Below are 22187 nucleotides of genomic sequence, written 5' to 3' on the forward strand. Positions count from 1 at the left end.
CTTCCTTCCTCCCTCCCTCCCTCCCTTTCTTTCCTTCCTTCCTTCCTTCTTTGGAGCAGTTTATTTTTTAACTTCTTTATAAATACTTAAATTCTCATAATTAACAACTCTTGTTTTTAGTAGACACCTAAGAAATTTAGTGTGTAAATCTTCACTAATTTCTGTATTATCTTCACAAAAGAACATTTTACTCCTCTTTCTTTTCTGCTTCAGATTATATATATGATCTTTATCCAAAATAGTTGGTACTAAGTCATCAGTAGTTTCATCATTCTCATCATTTGAATCAGGTGGGTACCAAGATAGGGCTAATACTAGTACACTAATTGCAGCTGAGTGCATTTGTTTCATGTGAGTTTCTATGACCAAAGGACACTGAGAACCTCTCAGGGTAAAAGCTGGAGCCAGTGTCATCTCGGGGGCTGGGTCTCCCTTGTGGATAATTCCTGGCTATTCTGGGGTCCCAAAGCTCCAAGACAAGATGATTCCACCAAATTGTAGATTTCTGTAACAACTGTAATAAAATACATGTAACTAATAATTCAGAAGTGACAGTTCTCCCAGGTAAGGTTCAGAGGTTTTGGAGGGTTTCATAGTGATCTCAACAGCTTTAAATTCTTGATATTTGTTTCACTGCTGATTGTGTCACTCTTTGGGGAATCAAAATTTTCCCCCAAGTGAGTAGTTCATCAATGAAGTTCTGGAAGAAGATCAAGTCCAAAAGGATCTCCAGAAGTAGCTTTATTTGGTCTTCCCATTTTTAAACCTATCATCAGAGAGAAAATAAATAGAATAGAAAGTGACAAAATGATACAAGTCCTTTTTTGAAACTTCGATGATGACATGCTTTAAACTCCAAACTAGTAAATGTTTAGCTGCTTATTTCTGGGAAGGACCAATTCATACAGTCCTTCAAACTCTGTACTGCATAACTCCAGGGAGTAAAATTCCTATATATGGAATGTAGCAGCCCAGGGTCTAGGAATCTGGCTGTCAGCAGGGACTCTGCCAGCAGAGCCAGAGAGGCTGGGAGTAAAGCAAAAGCCAGCAGCCTCAGCACAGCAGAAACCCAACCAGCCCCACCACCCAAAAGGAGCCTGAGGGGCGGGACAGAATAGATTTTCTTTATGAAACTTAAAGACAGTAAGGAAAATGGTACCCAGTGGAAAACATTTAGAAAAATAAATTTTGAAAAGAAGTGATTTGCTTCTCAAGTCCATCCCTATGTCTCCCCACCTCCATTACTCTTTTTTTTTTTTTTTTTTTTGATAGGTAAGACGTGGATTTATTTAGAGAGATTCACATTCCATAGACAGAATGCGGTCCATCTCAAAAGTCAAGAGTGGCCCCAAAATATGGGGTGGTTAGTTTTTATGGGCTGGGTAATTTCATAGACCAACAAGTGGGAGGATTATTCCAACTATTTTGGAGAAGGGGTGGGGATTTCCAGGATATGGGCCACCGCCCACTTTTTGGCCTTTTATGGTTAGCCTTGGAACTGTCCTGGTGCCTGTGGGTGTGTCATTTAGCATATGCTAATGCATTTCAATGAGTGCCACCTCCATTACTCTTATCATTCTTTAAAACCATAACAAACATCGCAAAACCTTGAAGTTAACCTTCGAGCTACCTTTGGCCATCAACACCTAATGGTTATTAGAATATTATACTTTTTTCTTTTTCGGCTTTGTGGCAAATTTTAAAGGCTGGGGGAAAGTATAGTAGACAGTGTACCTTAACTTTACTGTTACTATTATCACCAAGATAGCTTTTTGGAATTCTGTGGCTTGATCTGCCCCTGGATTTTAGTATTGGATTTCAGATATGATCTAAAGAAATGTGGGTGCTTCCAGTTAAAGATGGTAGATTTTTTTCCAGCTTTATTGAGAAATAATTGACATACATCACTGTATAAATGTAAGGTGTAGAGCATGATGTACAGTTTGATTTACATATGTTGTGAAATGATTATCACAGTAGGTTTGGTTAACATCCATCATTTCATATAGATAGAGTAAAAAGAAAAGAAGAAAAAAAATTCTCTTTTTGGTGAGAACTCTTAGGATGTATTCTGTTAACAACTTTCTTATAAGTATACCCTTATTCATGGTTTTGCTTTCTGCAGTTTCAGTTACCCATGGTCAATCACGGTCAGAAAATATTAAATGAAAAATTCCAGAAATAAACAATTCATAATTTTTAAATTGTGAGCTGTTCTGAGTAGTGTGCTTGCCATCCTGCTCTGTCCTGTCCAGGATGTGAGTCATCCCTTTGTCCAGCATATCTCTCCCATTAGTCATTTAATAGCCATCCAGGTTATCAGATGGACTGTCTTGGTAACATAGTGCTTGTGTTCAAGTAACCCTTATTTTACTTAATAATGTCCCAAAGCACAAGAGTAGTGATGCTGGAAATTTGGATATTCTCTTACTGTGCCTAATTTATAAATTAAACCTCATCATAGGTATGTATGTATGGGAAAGAGCATAGTATATCTAGGATTCGGTCCTATCCACAGTTTCAGGCATCCATTGGGGGTCTTGGAACATATACCCTGCAGATAAGGGGGGACTACTGTTAGATCGTTAACTATAGTCAGATGGTTCATTGAACACAGATTTACCTTCACTCTTTCTCAAAACTCCACTAAAATAACAAAGGTTTTTGGTTTTTTAGGCATAAATCCACAGTGGGAACAAAAGACAAAGGAAAGGGGAGGGAAATGGAAGGGACTGGAAATTTTAGATTCAGAAATCTGAAGAGAAGAAGAATGAGTACTTCTTTACTGAATCCTGAAATTAGTAATGGTGTAAATTGAAAAGGAACCTGGCTTACCCTGAAACATCTTCCAATACCTTTGTGAAATGGGAATGAGACAACAGGAGAAATTAGTTGAAGGATTCATTGAAAATCTCTTTACATGGTACTTAGTCCCCCAGATTCTCTTCCCCCATCCTGGAAGAAAACTGAAAATTTAATCCCCCCCAAAAAATGAAACAGAGATTTTCTGGAATGAGGAACCCTGGACACCATGAGGGCAGGGGTAATGTACTGAAAGAGGAGGAATAAATGGAAATTGATGTATTCAATATTGGTATTTCTAGCCTGCTTCCCTCATTTGGCTCTGAGAACATTGGCAGACAAGCTTTTACCTTCAAAGTAAGAGATTGGTAATTTTCTCTGGAGAACCTGACATAATCTGAAAGAAAAGACTTAAAGATACTAATCATGTGGGTATCCCCAGGGAAATAGCACAACCAGATCACTTTTGCAGTGAAGACCACTATTTGCATAAAGTTTCCAATCAGCTTTTTAGCCATCACTCCCCACTCCTAAATATGAGGAATCAGTGAAAGATCACTAGATATTTGAGAAACAGTTTTAATATGAGCAAAGCCAAAGCAAATAGGAAACAGCAATTTAAAGGGAACAGAGCTTATGCAGGAAGAAGGAAAAAAAAAATTTTAATATATCACTAATAATCCTCAGAAAAAAAGTAATGCATCTAGTATATGGTGCTCTAAAAAAGGAACTTTCAGAAAACCAGATTTTAGAAATTAAAAACATAACAGAGTATTCCATAAAAGTTTTGAAGTGACCAAGAAACTAGAACTAAAAGAAAGAAATATAATTTAGGAGAGAAGAGTAAGAAAATTAGAGGACCCGTCCAAGAGATTCAATAACCAAAAGAGGTTCAAGTAATAGGAGTTCCAGAAATAGAGAATAGTAGAAATGGAGGAGAAGAAATCATCAAAGAAGCCATTCCAAGAAACTTTCCATAACTGAAATACAAGTTTCTATATTGAAATAATCCAGCAGTTGCCAAGCATAGTGAGATCCACATCAAAGGACCTCTTAAATTTCATAGTAATGATTTTAAAAAAGAAAATCATACAGAATCAAGAGAAAAACAAGTTTTACTACAAAAGATCAGAAATCAAAGCTCAAGCTTCTCAACAGTGAAATCTACTAAATATTGGAGAAATGACCTCTAAATTTTGAAGGAAAATAGGGGTTTTTAAAAAATTTATTTATTTATTTATTTACTTTTGGCTGCATTGGGTCTTCGTTGCTGCGCACAGGCTTTCTCTAGTTGGTGGCGAGCAGGGGCTACGCTTCGTTGCAGTTCGCGGGCTTCTCATTGCGGTAGCTTCTCTTTGTTGTGGAGCACGAGCTCTAGGTGCACAGGCTTCAGTAGTTGTGGCACGCGGGCTCAGTAGTTGTGGCTTGTGAGCTGCAGAGTGCAGGCTCAGTAGTTGTGGCACACGGGCTTAGTTGCTCTGCGGCATGTGGGATCTTCCCGGCCCAGGGCTCGAACCCAGGCCCCCTGCATTGGCAGGCGGATTCTTAACCACTGTGCCACCAGGGAAGTCCCCAGAATGTTCTTTTAATTGGGTGATATTGTGATGCCCATTTAATTGGTCTGATAGGCACGTAGAGATAGTAATTCAATGAATAGTTTATTCATTTATTTCTGGATATTTTTGCCATCTTAATTTAATTTTAAGAATTGGAACACTGGAATGGGGTGAAGGGGGATGATACTATGGAGGGAATGTTAGAGAGCTTTTTGCTGTAGAATTTGGTGTCTTGTTATTGGTAATCAGGAAAGATTTGATGGTTTGAATTTGTCAGGCAAGGAGTTTGGGGATAAGAAGTTGTTGAGGCTGAGGCTACTCAGAGCCAGTAGGGACCTCTTTGTTTAGATGTATAAACTGATCATATCCTCAGCCTGGGCTGCCAGCTTTTAAAATTTCTCCCCATGTGTTACTTTTTGCTGCTGACACTTTGCTTTTTGATACAGCCTCTTCAGTTTCTTAGATTTAATAATTTTAAATGAATTGTGGGGTTAAATTCATCTTAAGACCAGCCAGGTTTTAGGTTGTGAGTATTCTCAAAGGCAAAATATACACAAAGTGTACTGTGTGTGAAACATCATCCATTCATTCCATTTTTGATTAAAACAAAGGCTTTGGGAGTTGGGGTGTTTATGTCTGTTTTCAGAAACAGATGGTTGTGTGGTTGTACTAGAAGCAGATGTTTTGTTTTTCTGGGAATTGATTGAGACTTAAGTGTGAAAGCTTAACCTGAGCTAATTCTTAGGGAAGGATGAGAAAGACAAGTTGCTTAGTTCCCAAACATACTTTAGAAAAATAGCTATCTACCTTTCATGTCAGTTCCTTTCTTTTTTTTTTTTTCCTTCCTGTGGTTGCTCTGATATAGTTAAAGTCTTTGTGGCTTGGCCGAAGGGCCAGTGATCCTGGAACCCATTTTAGTGAGAGGATCTGTAGATGATCCAAATGGTCAGTTCTAATGAAATGAGGACACTGTGATCTGTGGTCATGCATAGGCCACAAAAAGGGGAGACTCCTTTTCACTCTCATCAGAGTGGGGGGTCACTTCCATGAGGGAAACCAGTGGTTGTTGCCGAGACTACAGACTCCCCTCTGTAGTCCTTGGATCGTGATTCTCCATACTCTGTCCTGGATCCGTTCTTCACCATTGCTGATTCCACAAAATATACCCTAACCACACATTCAGTGGGAGGAACTCAAGAATTGGCAATACAGAGGAATGCATATCCCTTCTCAGTTTACCCAAAAATCTCCGTTGTGAAGTGGTTATAGAGGTGTAGCAGTACTTGAACTGGTCCATTTCCACTTATAGTGTGCCTGGTACATTCTCACCTTCATACCATATGTATTCCTTAGCCCATGCACTCCCAAATGTTCTTTATTCTTTCTCTAAATCCTACTTATTTTTAAAAGTCTAACTGAATTTCTACCTCTTCTGAGGAACCCAGTTTTAACTTTTGTTTTCTTATTTAACGTTGCAAGGATGTGTGTCTAGTTTCCCGTACTAGTTTTTTAAGTCCCTTATATGTAGGACTCATGCTTTATTTGTATCTTGGCTGGTAGTTAGCAAAGCCAGGAACAACAGAGGTTATTGTGATTCTAGTGTAGCTGTCTAACCATGAGCCAACACCCTACAGTAGTATATCAGGGACTAGCCCATTTATCAAAAGATAAATGATCAAGAATGCAGAGAATTTAGAAATGTTTTTGACTGGTGGTGTCCCTCACTGGACCCTTCTTCTGCTAAGGCAAACCTGAGTAATTTGTAGCCTATAGTTCTACAGGAAAGTGTGAAGGGAATTCCCAGACAAAAAAAAAAAAAAGAAACAGTAACTCAAGTGGTTTGAATTTTTTTGCTGAATGCACTTCAAGCATAATCAATATCCACCCTAAGTACTTCACTGAACAGTTCAAATGAAACCACTGCATTGCTCGTGCTCCACCTTGGCTAGAGAATGTCATTGTGTAGATTGTTTTCAAGTTGGATTTTATTACCTGACAAAGGTATGCCATCTGGGTGCATCTAGTGAAACTTCTAGATATTTCGAAGGATTAGATTATGGTTTTTAATTCCCTGCCGTTCCTTCACCCCTACCCTCATGTCCAAAACAAGTGTGATGCTATTCATTTTAGAATATTATTTAGGACAAAAGGTGTGATAAAAGCAAACTAGTGGCTCCTTGAAGGAGTGTGTTTTGGACTCAGATATGGAATTGCCACGTGCTACTACTTTGGGCCTGTCTTTGGCATCTGAGAGACTTTTGCATGTACTGTGTGAACACTCTCTTCTTCCCTAGGAGAGCTTGGTTAGTGGAACAGTGTTGGGATTTCTAGCCCATTTTCTGCTGAGGGAAAAACATGTCAAGTTAAACATTGCAGGATGAATAGAGGCTTTTGGGGCAGGGGCATGGGGAGAGCTGTAGTATCCAAAGTGTTATCAGAGGAAGGGAGAGAGCAGAGATCATACCAAGAAAAACACAAGAGTGGAGTGAGGTGGAGAACAAAATGTAAGTCCCTAAAATCAGATGCATGTGGGAAGGATCTTCTTCATAATTAACTACAAATGTTTAAAAAAAAAAAAGCAATATTGTTTTTTATTTTCTTCTTTTCTTTTTTAAAAAATTCTTTTACTTTGTCTTTGAGTTTTTGGTTTCAAAAGCAGGTTAAATAGAAGCTTATTATGAAGTCTAGAACCATAGGCATTATTGAAATTTACCAGCCCCCAAAAGTCAGTATCTAATTACTGTACCTTTCCACATAATTAACCCTGCTGCTTGATCCAAGGGAAGCCAGGGGAAGACCAGACACTGTTGGATGATGTAGCTCCTTGCTTAACCCTTCATGTTGTGCTGCAAGGTTGAATAGCCCATTTACTTGGATCTGTGAGGGGTTGCATTAAGATATTTCCTTCTACTCCCTCTTGAGAACCAGTGAAAAGAGAATGCCTAATTCAGAGAGAGAGAGAGAGAGATTGCTTGCTTTGAATTTGACTAAAAGGAAGTACATAGGCTTTTGTTTTCTTTACTTTTGTTTTTTCAGATCTTATCAAATTAATACTGTCAAATTTGGGGAAATGTGGCTCTGTTTTCTTAATAGATCTCTTAGAAGCATGTGTCTTATGCAGATAGTAATTGTGGTTTTTAAAAGCTAATGTGCGTAAGTTACTTAAAATCAAGCTGTCTTGTAGCCATGCATAATTTTCTTGAGCATTTTGTTGAAGGTAGTTACACTTTTTAACTGGGTACATATAGTTTAAGGAGACGTTAAAGAATAGATTTAAGTAAGCTGGCTGCCTGCTGGCATGTCTAAGAAGGGCAGAAAGTCCTGCAAAGCAGTTGTCGGCAGCGATTAGATCTCTGGATGCCCTTGTTTGTCAGGAAAAGCCCTCTGTGCACCCAGCAGCTCCCATAAATGTTAATGTGGCACTATGCAGGGAGCCAGTGCTGGGGAAAAGCCTGTCCCTGGGTAGGCGTGGGTGAGTGTGAGAGGGCTGCTGGGCGATCTGCCTCCCTGGCTGAAGTAGATTGCAGAGCGACCTTGCCTTTTCAGGGCACTGGTGTGAGGAATTCCTGCTACCCAGTGAATTTGGGGAGATTCCTAAATGCTGATATATTTTCAGCTCTAAAGTGATAATGCCCTTGTCGGAGTGAGGAGCAAAAAGCACATAGGGGATGATTTTAAAACATGAATCAACCAATTCCTAGTGTACGTCTTTTACTTGCTTGATAGAGCTGTTCAAGCAGAGTCTTAACTGTTGTCAGGGGAGTTGGGATTCCACATAGTTCAGGGATTGCCCTTCTTTTCCATTCCCCAGGGCTCCTCCTTCCTTTAGATATTTAGCATGCAGATATAGTTTCATGATCCAGCAGGAGAATCTCCCCAATTTCCACATATATCACATGGTCAGCGAAGCAAATGATTATAATGGCAGCTCCACACAAACCTGGCAGTCCTACTGCTAGCAGGTTTCCAGTAACCTTGGTGTCTCTGCAGCAAGGTTAGTGGCTGTGTATTTACTGAAGCTACAACTTTCTTTTTCTCTTCTCTCTCTGCTTCCACACATTTCCCCACCTCCCCTCCTGCTACCACCCCCTACCACTTAGGTTTATAAACTTGCAAATGGTATGCAGGGACTAGATGTGCATTTAAAAAATACATTTTAGAGTTTTTTAAACAGTGTATTACAGAAATGTATTTCAATGTCCAAAAACATTCTCTAATTGTCACAGTTAGTGGCAGATTAAGGAAACAGAATATAAAATAGACTATATTCTAGGAAGTCACGCTTGTTGAGTAGGCATTTATCCGACAAATTGAAATGAGCTTCTTTTGTGTGTTGGCATATATTCCAGAATTGCAATTGTATTCACTTTTTAGTGTTTATGTAATTTTTGTTGGCTCCTTTCATGGAAGTAAGGGCTCACTTTATCTCTGACCCTTGTCTTATTACAAGTAAGATCCTACAAGAGCAGCAATATTCACCTTAGTATAATTTGTAAAAAAGAAAAAAAAACCATTATATGTGTAGCCACTTATTTTAATTTAGTGTTAGTTATCTAATAGTAGAAGTGGTTGAAGGAATCCTTTTGGAAAGGAGATTTTTTTTTTAATAGAAATTAAAGGGGTGTTGCTCAGAAACTCTTAATTAATAGATGTTTATCGAATATATACTATGGGAACATACTGAGCACTTTACAGTTTCTAAAGAAGAAGAATATGTCCTTGTCTACAAGGTGTTTCTTACCAATTTGAGGAGATGAAAGTTGCCTGTGGAACAGTAAGTGAACAAGACTGTTTTAAATAAGGTATTAAGCAATGCAGTAGAAGTTCAAGAATAGAATGATACATAATGGACTGATTTGCCATAGAAATATTTTCATTAGACATGAGATTAGTTTTCAGAGATGTCACCCAGTTTAGTTAATGTAGTTCAGGGTAGCTGTTGGTGGAATTCTGGCTAGGTTTATACACACAGACATACACACACACACATACCTGTTTTATGCTGTATTTGAACACATCAGCCTGGAGTGAGCAGCCGTTCTTTTTGCTACCTAAAAACAAGTCACATATGGCAGAAAGAGATGAGTTTTTAGAATCAGATACATCTGATTTCAAATCCTAGCTGTGCTGATTCTTAGCCGTATAACTTCCCTGCACCTCAGTTTTCTCATTTGAAGGATTAGGATAATAGTTACTAATTCACAGATTTGTTGGGATTAAATTATTTTGAAACACAAACATTGTTTCTCCAGTTTTCTCACTGAATTCTGTCCTCCTGGAAACATGCCAACACTGGTAGAAAATGTGGGCTTGAAGCTTTAGGTATTTCCTACAGTACTTGTTCTTATGCAAACCATCAAATTAGTGCTCTCCTACCCTCTCTTACAAATCTATACCTTCTGAACTTCAAACAGCAAAATAGCCAAGAAAATGTCTACAGAGAGAGGGAAAGATTTTTCAGGGACCATATTTTAATCTCAAACTTAAAAGGGTAAACTTTCTATCAGCTTAATAATGTAATATAAAAAGATTTTAGTATTAAGCCAAACAAAACATAATTTGAAAGACAAACCTGCTGCCCCCTGCACCTTATAAAATATCTTGCTGGACCCAGCTGAGGTCCCACCTCCAAGAAGACTTCTCTGGTCACCCCTGCCCACAATAATCTTGACTCACTGAAAATTCAGTTTCTCTTGGTTATTTAAATTTCATTGAGTTTCCTCTGATTTGGCACTTAAACATTGTTATAAACCAGTGTATGTGCATTTTATGATTGTATCACGTGTTGCTAATTAGATTGTAACCTCTTAGCCATCACAGACCTTGGCTTAATCCTCTCTATTTTCTTCACAGCACCCCAGTGTTGCTCTGTACATAATACATACTGAATTGATACCATTTTCTTGAGGAAAGTGATAACAATTGTCAGGAAACAAGGACAGAGTCTATTCTGTACTCTAGTCTGTGGAGGGAATTCTGGCCTGTTCATTTAATAGTTATCTAGGCCATTACCAAAACAAGTAGTTGTTGACTTTGAGTATATGACTCCAGCTAGTTAAACAACTCAGTTACTGCTTTCCAATGTAGCACTGAAATGATGGGATTGTAGTGAAACCACATAGGTAGTAGGCTGTATAAATAGTTGCACATACAAACTAGTGATGAGTAAATTTCATCTAATACGTTCTATTTAGAAATGTTACACCACACCATATTGCTAAGGGATAGGTAAAGAAGATGTGTTTAAAAAATCATTTTGTATTTTTGCATTGTCACCTAGTAGCACATCTTGAGTAGCTGACTCAACAGAGTGCTTGCTTGGTAGTCTATAACATCCCCTGTTTTAAAAGCTGCCGTAATGGACCAGGTGGTTTGTTGGAATAAACCTCACATTTGCTAAGTAGGGACTCGAGAGAATAAGCATTGGGTATGTCTGAATTTCTTCCTCTGGCAACAGTCTAGAATGGGGCATGATGTCTTGGAGCCAGTTTTGCTGTTTTCCTGAATCTTTTATGTCTTGTTATCTCTTTCCTTAAGTGGAAGAATAAGACGGTGCTTAGAGTCCTTGAGTCCTGTAACTGGTTCATTTGCACCTGTCTCGAATGATTACTGTGTCTACTCCTTGAGGCTTATTATAAGGGGTGAGTTTGGGGTATTAGATGAGTAAAAAGTAGAGGGCAGGCTTGTAATTTCTCACTTCTTTTCTTTGGGTCCTCCCATTGACTATCTCTAAGTTCACCAGTGTTCAGGTACACTCTAGGGACCTTAAAACCTATCACAGTCAAGTGAGCAGAACTGACATGCTGGATAACTTGACCAGTTCCAAAAATGGGATTGAATGGCTAGAAATTTTGGAAACAGGGTACTTAAGAGTGTAATCTTAGCACAATAGGCAGTAAGATGTTTTAGATTTAAATAATATTATGTGATTCACATTCTGTCGTTGGTAGTATGAGTACCAGTTAATACATAACAGAGTCAAATGGCTGGAATTTGAGTGATTGCTAATGCATATTCATTATATTACGGCATTCCTCAAATGTCTATAGCTTCTGTGATGTATTTAGAACTACATTAGCTTTAGCTTGATGTCAAGCAAGTGTTGAAGCTATAAGAATTTATAATGCTAGCTTTATATTATTTTATAGTCTAATCATCTTATTTGAGCTTTCTCTCTCTGATTTTGTTTTATGGGGAAATTGCTCCATTTTCATACTACGTCCAGATAAAATAAGGTTAAACCATATTTGACACACAGGATTAGCTCTTCCTCTCATCCCTTCATTCAAATGTAAGATCGGTGAAGTTCATCACCAAGGCTTCTAGCTTTCCCTTTCTGTTCCTATTAACCCCTATTGAGTCCTGTTCTCTCAGAATTCTCCATCAAATTTGCATCCAAGAAAAAGATAGACTATCACTACATTAATCTTTGTGACCCTTCTGGGCTTCTGAAATTAGATTCATATTTCTAATCATGGTACTAAAGCAGTTATCCTCTTTCAAAGGCATTTCAGACTTCATCAAGCCATCTAAGTCACACAATAAAATATGGAGTACTAGAAAAGAAATTTGAAGACCAGCTAGCATGATCAGAGATCCTCAAAAGGATGTCAGTTCCTCTTCTCACTACACGGCCCACCAGCCACTTCTGATACATTTACTGGCTTTGGTTCTGGTTTGAACAGTGGCTCAATTCAGGAGACTTTGTGGGAACCTGTCCTGTGCCATGCATTGTCATAGACCACTTAAACTGTAGACATATACATCAGAATTCTGAATTCTGTAGATCTTTCTTACCCCTACAGCATTACAGTCCAGCATTTTGGTCTGGTTCTAGTGTGTGTCTTTCATGTTGCAAAATTTAGCAAAGGAGAGGGAGGAAAAGCTGTTCCCTGAATCTGTATCAAGTGAATGTTGGCTTTTTTCAATAGAATGAGAAGGGCAGTAACCTTTAGGCTAGTTCCAGACTTGTCTATTTTCAGTACTTTCTGTCCCCCTTCTTCCACCCCCCTTTGGGGTTGGGTGTGGCGGGTAAGATACACAGGAAGTTGTATGTGTCATATACTTCCCAGCAGCCTAAACAAACATACGAAGATTGTTACCTGAATGAGGTCTAAGGTGAATCATATATACTCCTCTTAGAAACTGTGGAATTAAAAAGAAAACTCTGCAAGATAATTCTGATGTGTTTTATTTTCGACTTCTATTATTTTGTAAGTAAATGCAGATGAAAGTATAGTAAGTGTGGAGTTGAAATACACATCTCCTGTTGGGTTTGGTTTGGTTTGATTTATTTTCGGCTGCGCCGTGCAGCATATGGGATCTTAGTTCCCCGACCAGGGATTGAACCTGCACCCCTGTAGTGCAAGCGCGGAGTCTTAACCACTGGACCGCCAGGGAAGTCCCCATCTCCTGTTAAATTGAATCTCTTTTTGCTTGATAAAATAATAACCCTGGGTATTCCTGGGATTCCCTGGTCCTTATTATTTATAAGTTTGTGTCTAGGGAAGGCTCTGGCTACACAGTAAGAGCTGCTAGGCATGCTATATTCCACTATGCTCAGAAAGCTTTGATTGCAGAAGTAGTTTTGTGAATAATAGCACTTCATTTGAAATGTAATCTCCTAGGATCTCATATCCAGTATATAATTTAAATCATAATAGTGCTTTTCATTTTGATTATAGAGAAATAAGAAACAAAGAAATATATTGTGGCCTGACAAAGATAGATCAGATATTTTAGAGGCATTTCAAAATCGTGAAAGCCTTGCTCTATTGGTATATGTTTAGTGGATATTCTTCAGAGTGATTGATTCTCCCTGGAAGGAATAGCGTTCATATTGATATACTCTTTTTTTTTAAATAAATTTATTTATTTTATTTATTTATTTTTGGGTGCATTGGGTCTTCGTTGCTGTGCGCGGGCTTTCTCTAGTTATGGTGAGAGGGGGCTACTCTTCGTGTGGTGCGTGGGCTTCTCATTGCGGTGGCTTCTCTTTGTTGTGGAGCATGAGCTCTAGGCACGCAGGCTTCAGTAGTTGTGGCATGCAGGCTTCAGTAGTTGTGGCACGTGGGCTCAGTAGTTGTGGCATGCGGGCTCAGTAGTTGTGGCTTGCGGGCTGTAGAGCGCAGGCTTAGTAGTTGTGGCACATGGGCTTAGTTGCCCTGCGGCATGTGGGATCTTCCTGGACCAGGGCTCAAACCCGTGTCCCCTGCATTGGCAGGCAGATTCTTAGCCACTGCGCCACCAGGGAAGCCCTCATATGATATACTCTTGATAGTCTTTGTAGATGGGGGAGGGGTTGAAAGTATTTTAAGAGAAATGATCTTCTCATTGTTGAGGGCTAAGAAGTGGTGGGTGGCACTTTTTGTCTTTGTTGCCCTACTTGTTCCCAACAATTTAAAATTAGTGATGGGTCTTGTGTCTTAAGTTTCTTTATATTATTAAATGACTATAATGTTTTCAAGTCAAATTTAAGTCTATAAAACTCAGCTGCTGGCCAGCTGTCTCTTAAAGTTGTGCAAAATGGACAAAAGAGAATTTTCATTTAATGCCATGTATGGACTGCAAACTGTAATCATTAGTATTTATTATTTTCACTCCTTTCTGTATTATTACTCTCTTTACCATACCATCTATACACCTAGTCTAGGGGAAAGGGTATCAAAGTTTTTTATGCTAGTCCTTAGATGGATTCTCTTTAGAGAATGTTTTTCTCTTTAAAACAGTGCTGAAAAAGTTATACTCTTTCTCTTTCTCTTTCTTTGAAGTTTCTGCTTAATTATATAGCCTATTTAGATATAGGATAAATTACTTTTGTTTGTATCAGGAAGGCTTTCAGCCAATTTGCTTTCCCTTAGTTATTGAAATTCCATGAATCACCAAGTATGACTAATCTGAATAATTACTGTTTGAGTGCAGGTATATTACTTGTAAGTTGATCTCTGCGTATTTATGTAAGAATATGAAATTCTATTAATTTATTAAAAAATTTTCCCCTTCTGAACATGTTTTCTTATGTGTGGGAAATTCTTTCTAAATGCTGAAAAGCAACAGACATTTTTAAATGACTTTATCCAGAGGAGATTGCTATCTCAGTTCCCTTTATCAGTAGGAACCATATGAATAATAAAGTGTGGAGCCTTTGAAGTCAAGTTTGAATCCTGGCTATTCCGCTTCCTAGCTGTGTGACCTTGGATAAAGTCATTCAGTATCTCCATGTAAATATGGGAATAATGGTAGTACCACCTCAGGAGTTTCTTTTGAAGATTAAATGACATCAATGCATGTAAGGTATAGTGTGTTACATGGTTAGTGCCCAATAGATGCTGGTGGCAATGATGATTATGCTGCTTTTCAAGGTTTACTGCAGTAATCTGAGTAGGAGCAACAGCTATTGAAACCACTCAAAAAGAGAATAACCAGAAAAAGGAAGAACTATCAGAAAATTTTTATAGAAGCTCAGTAGTCTTGGGCCACTTAATATATAGGTAAACAGTCCTGTATCCTTTTGTGGCCATGAGGGTTTAATTTATTCAGGAGGGGTAGACTGGGTTCATGTTATATATTACTTTGTAACAAATCACCTTGAAATTTAGTGACCTAAAACAACAACAGTTATTATATTATTATCTCTCATGGTTTTGTGGGTTGATTGGGTGCAGCGAGATAGTTCATGCTTGGGGTGTCTCATGTGGTTACAGTCAGATGATGATGGGGTCTTCCTCACACATGTCTGGCTGGGCTGGCTGTTAGCTTGTACCTCAGCTGGGGCTGTATTATGGAATATCTATATGTGGCCTCTCTATGTGACCTAGAATTTCTAAGCACATGGTGACTGGCTTTCAAGAGTGAATCTCTCAAAGGAGCCAGGTGGAAGCTTTGTTGCCTTTTATGACTTAGTTTCAGAAGTCGTATCATTACTTCTTCCATATTCACTGGTCTACCCAGATTTGAAGAATCATAGATCCTCCTCTTGATGGAAAGAATTATTGGCTTCATCATATTGTGAGAAAAACCTGTGGGATAGGATATGTTGTGGTGGCCATCTTTAGTAAACACAATTTTCCAGTCTGCCCTCTATCCACAAGCATTCATTTCCACATGCAAAATACATTCAACCCCTCTACCAAGATCCTCAATTCACATTCCATTACAGCAGCAACTCCAAGTCTAGGATCTTATCTATATCAAGTCCAGGTGTGAATGAGGCACCACAGGTACAGTTCCCTGCATACAGCTCCTTGAGAACCATCCCTTCTTGATTTGAAGGCCTGTGACTAAAGAGATAAGTTATCTGCTCCACATACATTGCAACATATAATGGCAGGACAGGTACTATAGGATAACCATGATAGATGCTCCCATTGAAAAAGAGGGAAAAACAAGCCATACATAGCAGGCACGTATTGATAGCAGTTCTGGAATCTAGCCAAACACATATTGCCAGTTGCTTGATTAGGCTCAATCTTTGTGTCTTTGGGGTTGTTTGCTAAAATTCTTGGCTCTGCCCTCTGGGCTCTTGATTCTGCTGAGTCATCCTTGCTTTTGCATTAAAAATTAGTCTCTTTCCTTCTTTTTTTTTTCTTTTTTTTTTTTTGCTCTTGAGTAACCTTATAGAAGTTTGGAAGGTCCAAAGCCTCCCTTCATTTTGTTTTGTTTCTGACCTTTTCTGTCCATGTCGGTACAGTTTCTGTATCCCAACTTCTGCGGGCTTCTTATTAAATCAGTTTATAAATTCACTCCATTAGACAAACCCGCACCAAAAATTTCTTCAAGGTAAGCCCTTCTCAACCTCGAGCTCCCAGTGAGACTGCAGCGGGACAAGACCCTTCAGATTCTTAGAAACCCTGTTGTTTAACGGAGAGTATCTGTGAGGCATGCCCTTATTGATAGCCTTTTTTTTTCTGTTTGAACGGATCTATAAGGCATCACCTTAAGTCTTGTCAAGGTCTTAATGAAGGATCTTAAAGGTTCATTTTCAATTTGATGTTTGCCTAGAACCTATTTCTTTTTTTTTTTTTTAACATCTTTATTGGAGTATAATTGCTTTACAATGGTGTGTTCGTTTCTGCTTTATAACAAAGTGAATCATCTATACATATACATCTATCCCCATATCTCCTTCCTCTTGCGTCTCCCTCCCACCCTCCCTATTCCACCCCTCTAGGTGGTCACAAAGCACCGAGTTGATCTCCCTGTGCTATGCGGCTGCTTCCCACTAGCTATTTTACATTTGGTAGTATATATAAGTCCATGCCACTCTCTCACTTTGTCGCAGCTTACCCTTCCCCCTCCGCATGTCCTCAAGTCTATTCTCTATGTCTGCGTCTCTATTCCTGTCCTGCCCCTAGGTTCTTCATAATCTTTTTTTTTTTTTAGATTACATATATATGTGTTAGCATACGGTATTTGTTTTTCTCTTTCTGACTTACTTCACTCTGTATGACAGACCCTAGGTCCATCCACCTCACTCAATTTCGTTTCTTTCTATGGCTGAGTAATATTCCATTGTATATATGTGCCACATCTTCTTTATCCATTCATCTGTCGATGGACACTTAGGTTGCTTCCATGTCCTGGCTATTGTAAATAGAGCCGCAATGAACATTGTGGTACATGACTCTTTTTGAATTATGGTTTTCTCAGGGTATATGCCCAGTAGTGGGATTGCTGGGTCATATGGTAGTTCTATTTTTAGTTTTTTAAGGAGCCTCCATACTGTTCTCCATAGTGGCTGTATCAATTTACTTTCCAACCAACAGTGCAAGAGGGTTCCCTTTTCTCCACACCCTCTCCAGCGTTTATTGTTTGTAGATTTTTTGATGATGGCCATTTTGACTGGTGTGAGGTGATACTTCATTGTAGTTTTGATTTGCATTTCTCTAATGATTAGTGATGTTGAGCATTCTTTCACGTGTTTGTTGGCAATCTGTATATCTTCTTTGGAGAAATGTCTATTTAGGTCTTCTGCCCATTTTTGGATTGGGTTGTTTGTTTTTTTGATATTGAGCTGCATGAGCTGCTTGTATATTTTGGAGATTAATCCTTTGTCAGTTGCTTCATTTGCAAATATTTTCTGAGGGTTGTCTTTTCATCTTGTTTATGGTTTCCTTTGCTGTGCAAAAGCTTTTAAGTTTCATCAGGTCCCATTTGTTTATTTTTGTTTTTATTTCCATTAGAACCTATTTCTTAATTTGAGAATAGTTTGACTTCTGTAGAGATAAGTTTTGAAATGAGAAAAAGTTATTTTCAAACCCAGAAAATCCCAGGTTATTTATATATCCTCTAAAATTTTTTTGAAAAGAAAAAAGGTAGATTTTTTTTTTAATAGCTTCTCTCTTCCACTTGTATTTTACTATAGATAGCTACAAGAAGGTAGGTAGCACCTTTAAAACTCTGCCTCAAAATCTCCTTAGCTAGAACATTGAGTTCATTAGGTACATTTCCTTTTTTCCACATTACCGCAGGTGACGATATTGCCAAAATTTCCACCACTACATATACTTCCTCTAGCTTCTGATGAAATTTTCCTCATTTTCCTTTAAGCTCTCAACAGCAGTCTCCTTGAGGCCTATCGTGCCTCCACCTGCCACCCCATTTCAGAGTCAGCACCACATGTTTTAGGTTTTTGATATAGCAGCACCCCACTTCCAGGAATATTGACTTTGGATTGTCAAATAAAAGTTGTTTCATACTCCATAACTAAAATGAGTAAATTTAAGAAAAATTTCCATTAAAACTGCTTAAAAATTGAAAATGTGTGTGTATGATAATTGTGATTATATTTTAAAATAATTTTATCTGTTAGAGATATTGAAATATTAGTGTATAAAATGATATAGCTTCTGGGAACTTGCTTCAAAATAATATATAAGTGGGAGAAATGGAGTGTGGGGCAGATGAAATAAGATCAACCATAAGTTAGCAATTGTTGAATCTGGGTGACGGGTACATGGGGATTCATTGTACAATATATTTGCGTAAAATAAAATAAAAAGTTAAAGTAAAAATACTTTGGGAGTTCTTTAGAGGAAAATTAAAACTTAAAAAGATTTTATACTTAAAAGGGTAAGCTTTAGTTTCATGGAAAAGTCACTTATGTGGGATACTCAATTTTCTGATTGTGCCAGCAAATGAGGCATTATTATATGGTGCTTTTGGTCACCTACAGTTGTGCACTGAAACTTTTGTTCTCAATTTTTTCCTTTTTTTTTTTTTTTAATTTTATGATTACTTTGTTTATCCACAAAAGCTACCTCATTGTTTACTTTACTGGATCTTGCCTGGCATTGTAACCAAAAAAGTTACTATACCAGGTGATTTTCAAGCTATTCTCCTGCAGTACCCCTAACTACAGAGAGTGAGAAATAGACCCCCTCAGGACCCTAGGGTATCTTTGGCAGGTATGAAGTTTCTTTGAAATCCCATTTTCAAATTCCCATTTGAAGCTTGCATACATTTTTAAATTCTACTATGTACTAAGTATGTATATCTTTTTTTAAAATAAATAAATTATTTATTAGGCATGCAGGCTTCAGTAGTTGTGGCACGTGGGCTCAGTAGTTGTGGCTCGCAGGCCCTAGAGTGCAGGCTCAGTAGTTGCGGCGCACAGGCTTAGTTGCTCCACGGCACATAGGAACTTCCCAGACCAGGGCTCGAACCTGTGTGCCCCGCGCTGGCAGGCAGATTCTTAATCACTGCGCTACCAGGGAAGCCCTATCTTTTTACGTATAAGATTTCACTGGTATCCAAAAGTAGAGCATTCCTATGAAACTTTGTAAGCAGAAATGGCATAAAACAAAAAAGCAATTACTTTAGGACAGCTCTTGCTAATGGATGCACAAAGTAAATCTAAGTAAAGCACAGATTCTCACAGACACAGTTGAAAGCTCTGGTGGCTTGATGCCAAGATGCTGAGTGTGGTTCCCAGGGAAGGAGGTTGGCAGTGCCACTCTCATCGCTCGGGTTGTGCACTGCCTCTACCACGGCTCATTGCAAAACAAATACTGAATGCTATTTTTGCTTTTTGCCTTTTTTCATAAAAATGAAAATCATCTTCAGATTTCTTTTGGTTAGTGAAACCAGGTACTAATGTAAGTCTTCCATAAAAGTGAAGTAGGTAAAGCAAACTTTCAAAAAGTGGGGGAATATCAAAATACTTTCTATCAGACTCCAAGATAAATAAACTCTAGGGAGTTGTGCCAAGTTTTCCTCTAACACTAAATAACACCTGGGCACACTGTTAACTTATTCATCCCTCAGTTGGATCACAGATCCTGGTGACTGGAGATGCTGGCTTCTGATAAGGTGCCTATGATGTGGTATCTGTTTCTTGGCCCAAGTGAACAGATTGGTTTAAAATAATGCTACTTTGTAACTGTTAGAGCTCATTGATCCACCAGGGGTTTCCACAAAACACCAGGAAAGCCAGGTCCATGCTCTGATTACCTTTACCCTAAACTACACGCAAGTGCCTTAACATTTCTCGAAAAGAAATGTTTAAAACAATTATAGAGATATTGCATCCTATATAAGGCAAGGCCAAAGCCTTAAGAGGGAAATTTAAACAATCCTTATTTCCTCTTTGACCAAGAATTGTTTAACAAAAAGTTTTTGAATTTCCAGGCAGAAGGACTTTTTTATTTTCTGGTTTTGCTACAAATTTCTAGTTTTATTGCACTATGATTACAGAATGTTTCCTTTATTTTTGCTACGTTTTGGAATTTATTGATATTTTCATTGTGACTTAATGTGGTCAGTTTTTATAAATGTTCCATGGACATTTGATAGGTACAGAATATACCCACATACCTATATACATACATATTCTAGCTTATTAACTAGATTAACTAGCCTTTTCCCTATTATTTTTGTCTACCTGATCATGTTGGTCTAAGAAGTGAAAGTCTCCTGTTACTAATATATTTCTGTGTGTTTCATCTTGTATCTCTTCTCTCTACTTTATGATAAATAGCTTCTGTGCTACTTGGTGCACAGATGTTCATAATTGTTATATTTTTGTTGTGAATCATAACTCTTAGGGAACTGCCTTAGATATCTCTTTCTAGCTATGTGACCTTGTAAATGTTATCTAACCTCTATGAGCTTCAGTTTGATGGCAAAACAGTATTAACATAATTAAATAACTTGAGGTTTTGACATTTTTAATGTTATTTTTCCCTAATTACAAAAATAATTCATATTCTTGATACATACAATTTGATTTTTTTTTTTTTTTTTTTTTTTTTGGCCACGCAGTGTAGCTTGCAGGATCTCAGTTCCCCAACCAGGGATTGAACCTGGGCCATGGCAGTGAAAGCCTGATATACTAACCGTTAGGCCACTGGGGAACTCTCCCAATTTGATTTTTTTTTTTTTAATTGGAGTGTAATTGCTTTACAATGTTTTGTTAGTTTCTGCTGTACAATGAAGTGAATCAGCTATAGGTATACATATATCCCCTCCCTCTTGGACCTCCCTCCCCACTTCCATCCCACCCATCTAGGTCATCACAGAGCACTGAGCTGAGCTCCCTGTGCTATACAGCAGGTTTCAATTTGATTTTTATAGAAACGAATAAAGGAGTAAGAAAACTACCCAGTGTGGCATTATTTCTTATTAAACTAAATGCATTAAAGGGAAAAAAATAGCTACCCATTATCCCAGCATCCACAGGTAACCAATGTATTTTTATTGCATCCTCCCAGAACTTTTTTCTATGTGCATTAAAAAAAATTTTTTTTTAATTTTAGAAATCTTTTCTTATTAGAGTAATATGTGATATTTGTAAGTAAGTCAGAAAATATAAAAGTGTTATAGAGTAAAAAGCGAGTCATCTCTCCTAAGAGATAAAACCATTAACAGTTTGATGTAGATTCCAGACTTCTCTATGCATATACAAACATGTGGATATATTTTAAGCGCAAATACAGAATCATATTATATATTTTAACACAAATATAAAATCATACTGTATTTAATTTTATAACTTAATTTTTGTACATAAGAGGTCCATGATACATTCTTTTCAAAGATTTGTATGTGGATCAACCTCATTCTTTTTTAACAGCTATATAGTATTTCATTGTATTGCTATATCATAATTTATTTAGATTGTTTCCAAATATTCACTATAATAAACAGTGCTATAGTGAACATTCATTCATTCAGTAAATATTTAATGAGCACCCTCTGTGTGCTAAGCACTGTTTTTGGTTTTGAAAACATGGTGGTAAACAAAACTAAATTTGGAGCCTTCATGAAGTTATTCTCCAGTGAACACTCATATCTATATACTTGTGACAAGTTCAGTATTAAAAATGAAAGCAGAATTGTTGGGGCAAAGAGCACCTGTTAGATACTACTAAATCTCTTTATTCTAAAGAAAAGCCCAACTCATTTCATTGTTTTTCATAACTGTCATTATTAAGATTGAACATTTTTTCTGGTTATTTGGCCATTTGTATTCTTTTATGAATTGCTTATTTGTATCTTAAGGATTGTAAATAATATATGATAAGTGTGTCATAAATTACTTTTGAAATATATTAGACATCTAACGGTTGGATCATTATAGTTTCTATTATTTTTTTTTATAGTGAATCTGACAAATAATGCAAAAAGATGGAAAAGCCTCTTTTTCATCTATCAGCAAGTAAAAATTTTCTTACTGAATGACTTAATGAATCCATATATCTACCCTGTCTAGAAATTATGTCCTCTGAGTTAGTCTCTTCATTTGAAAGCCTGAAAATCACTGAAAATAAAGGCAAACATCCTCTAACAGAATACTGAAAAAAGAGAAAGTTGTACCTTCCTAAAGAAAAT

At 37.6% G+C, this 22187-nt stretch overlaps 1 protein-coding gene and 1 pseudogene across 1 annotated transcript in view; one reads left to right on the top strand and one right to left on the bottom strand.

The window, feature by feature from the left end:
- MCU (mitochondrial calcium uniporter) overlaps positions 1-22187 on the top strand; it is a 215039-nt gene that overhangs the window by 98556 nt on the left and 94296 nt on the right. The window lies entirely within an intron of this gene.
- Positions 61-845, bottom strand: LOC137767639 (glycoprotein endo-alpha-1,2-mannosidase pseudogene; annotated as a pseudogene).

This window comes from Eschrichtius robustus, chromosome 7 (assembly GCF_028021215.1).
Source record: "Eschrichtius robustus isolate mEscRob2 chromosome 7, mEscRob2.pri, whole genome shotgun sequence".
Taxonomy (NCBI): Eukaryota; Metazoa; Chordata; class Mammalia; order Artiodactyla; family Eschrichtiidae; genus Eschrichtius; species Eschrichtius robustus.